Source organism: Rhagoletis pomonella, unplaced genomic scaffold (assembly GCF_013731165.1).
Source record: "Rhagoletis pomonella isolate Grant_MI unplaced genomic scaffold, Rhpom_1.0 Rhpom_scaffold_00007, whole genome shotgun sequence".
NCBI lineage: Eukaryota > Metazoa > Arthropoda > Insecta > Diptera > Tephritidae > Rhagoletis > Rhagoletis pomonella.
Window position 1 is genome coordinate 44586078 of NW_023458561.1, and position 3248 is coordinate 44589325.

At 36.3% G+C, this 3248-nt stretch overlaps 1 protein-coding gene across 1 annotated transcript in view; it reads right to left on the bottom strand.

Moving 5' to 3' along the window:
• The window catches only part of LOC118743858, an 85261-nt gene that overhangs the window by 402 nt on the left and 81611 nt on the right, over window positions 1–3248 (bottom strand). The window lies entirely within an intron of this gene.

Genomic DNA, 3248 nt, shown 5'->3' on the forward strand with positions numbered 1-3248 from the left:
TTTTTTTTACCTTTGTGCAGACGTGCAGCTGAATTTCTTTTTCTTCAAATGTGCTTACATCAAAATTTCGAACGCTAATGAACTGCAAGGGAAATACTGATTGTCAAGAAAGTAAACACCCGATATATATTGTATGTGTAAACGTCGGGCACAGGGTTGCCAACTGTATTAAGGCTAATTCCCCGAATTTCCTGAAAAAATTCCCCTATTTTCTGTGGATTTCCCCCAAAAGTAACATTTACTATTTAGGGCTATTCATCCCCATTTCCAAGTGGTTTTTTTTTTTGTAAAGCATACACATCTATCATATATTGATGGATTGTTTGTAATTGTCTATAAGTCGGACTAAAATCAAGATATGTTTGTTTGTTTAAATTGTTGTATTGTGCGTAAAATTGCCTCCAAAGTATCTATGCCAAGCCTATTTCTGATTGCAGTTCCTTTTATTAATTTTGGAAAAAATTTCTATATACATATTGATAAAAACTTACTCCTATTAGACTGCTCAAAGTAAGAAATGATAGCAGTAAAAATATAAATGTCAAGTTAGAAGTGTTGTTATTGTTGTTGTAGCAGCACGTAGTCCCCATGTTGGTTGGTTCTAATAAAAATCGTTTGTATACTGAATTCCCTTAAAATTTAAAGCCATTCCCCGATTCCCCCGAGAAATTCAAATTCCACCAAAATCGGGGAATTCTCGCCCGGTTGGCATCACTGATCGGGCATCACATTCAAATCAGTACATATGCATGTATACGTGCAAATGCTGTTGCATAAAGTGGAACTGATTATTTTGCTTTGCCGCTTATCAGGCAGTTGCAAAGGTCAGCGGGAAACATTTGAGTTATATATATGTTGAGAGAAAACATATACTACTTGTACATACTATGCATAACTGTATGTGTCGTGGGTCGTACGAAAAGTATGCGCGGCTTTTTGTAGGAATTAAAAAAATTTCTTTACTAAAAATCTATTTTATTAAAGTACACATTGGCCATTATTACCTAAATCTTTTCCATTGTTTTCGGGTGGCTTCATAATTCCATCCGTGTAGAACTTCTGTGGATTGTAGGCGAACAACTTGCCCAAGGGATTTTCATCGGCGCTTCGGTCGACAAATTTTGTACCAATGGGATTCGGATGATGCAAGGTCCGCGTTATAAGGTGGATGCATTTAAAACTTCAAAACCAAGTTCCGTCAATTTGTTCCGAGTTGTCACAAACGTGTTTTGCGTGGTATTGTATAGGACGCTGTCTTGTTTGCGTGTAAGGTGGTACGGTATAGTGTGCATAGCGGGTATTCTCGTGTCCAGTCATTACGATTTTGGTTACGTCACTTAATCTAAGCAAATGTTATTCAAAAAGCATCATAAAAAAAACGTAAGTGCACCTAGGCCACACTGGAGAAGTGAAACTTACGTTACATATCTAGTTTATCTCATAAGCAATGTATACATACACACATCTGCTTTTGCTGTTCGTTTTATCAACATTCATGTTATTCTGTTTTCCTTTACCTTTATTTTTATCCCGGGACGTGAACCGGATGAAAAGTTTGGTCGGTTCGGTTCAGCGGTTCGAACCGTTTTTGCACTTTTGGATTGGTTCGCCAAAGCGTTTTTTTTGGTCTTTGCACCGGGGTTTCGGTTCGGTTCAACGGTTCGAAAACCATGGTATTACCATGTTTACCAAAAAGAAAAAAAATTGGGTACATTTATCTATTGAAAATTAGTTGAAACAAACCTTTCAATCTTTATAGAAAGTGGTTCGGTTTTCGGTTTGGATCAAAAAATTCCGGTTCGGTTAATGGTTCAGTTAATTAATAGAAAAGAGCGGTTTTCCGGTTCAAAACCTGTTCGGTTCAAAACCGGTTCGCGTGCCTGTTTTTATCATTATACTCTATCAATAACAAAATCGATAGTAAAAGCCATCAAAATATCGATAACAAAACTGATAAAAATATCGATAAAATCGATAAAAGTATCAAAAATAAAATCGATAACAAAATTAATGAAAATATCGATAAAAAATATAAAATTGTATATCGATAAGTTCCGAGAAAACCGAAGATCACTAAAATCCCGAAATAGTTCCCAGACTAAGTCTCTGTTTATCTACTTTTCTACATATATCCTTTTCTTTATAATTACCTTTATTTTAAAATTTCTTCCCCTATCTTCAGCTTTACATTTATCGGTATGGCCATCTTTTCTTATATTATTTTGACCTTTCTGTTTATCAGTTTATTCATCTACACCTTCACCTTTGCCCTTTTCCGTGTGCAATTTCCGTTGCATCATTTCCGTGTGCAATTTCTATTGAATTTGCCCATTTACTTCCACCAACCAACCGCCGCTAAAGAAGCTTCACTTCAAAAAGTAAATAAAAAGATTTTGGTGGCGCATGCCACAAATCGGAGCAGAAGCTCGGCCAAACCAAGCACCAACATATTGTGTAAGCGCCAATCAATATTATGGCAACTACATAGCTGTTCGATTAGCAAAATAAAATGCGTCATTAAATAACGGTAGACAAAGAGCGTTTAAAATTAAGTATACATATTCCTTATCGCATATACAAAAATATGCACAAATACGTATGTAAATACGTACATATGTAAAGACATCTTTATAAATAATCGGTCAGTTGTCACAGTCTGATCTTGTACCCGAACTGATAAGAACAAAATCTTTGGTGATCAGACGGATTTTGAATGCGACTTCTGTTTCGTAAAGGGGAAATTCACTACAAATACGAGCAAAGTACATAAATAGCTACTTCGCAATCAAAAATTTGTTTCAGACAACATGTGAAAAAAGTTCAATAGCAGTGTATGCGCACCATTTGAAGTGATTACAACTAGCGATCGAACTGAAGCAAAACGGTTTGAGAAAAAATATGTCACGCCGAGCGGTTAATTTGAGTATCAACGTGTTACTGCTGGTTGGAGCTGTGGGTGAAAAATAATTTAATTTTATTCAAAAACTATTTTCCTAAAGAAATAAAAACTAAGGAAGTACATCGTTTTTCTTTAAACAGCTCGCTTTCGCCAGCGCTGAGACTTCTGCAGAATATTGCAGTGAGACCACGTGCGATGTTGCGCGCGATCAGCTATTGGAGGCTATAACGGAAGACTACCTCAAAGTACTCGACTATGAAATGAATCAAAGCAAGGAGTTGTTGGAGAAAGTACTCGCCGACGATAGGTTCCAGGATATACGCAGTGAAATACTGCTTGGCAAGAAACT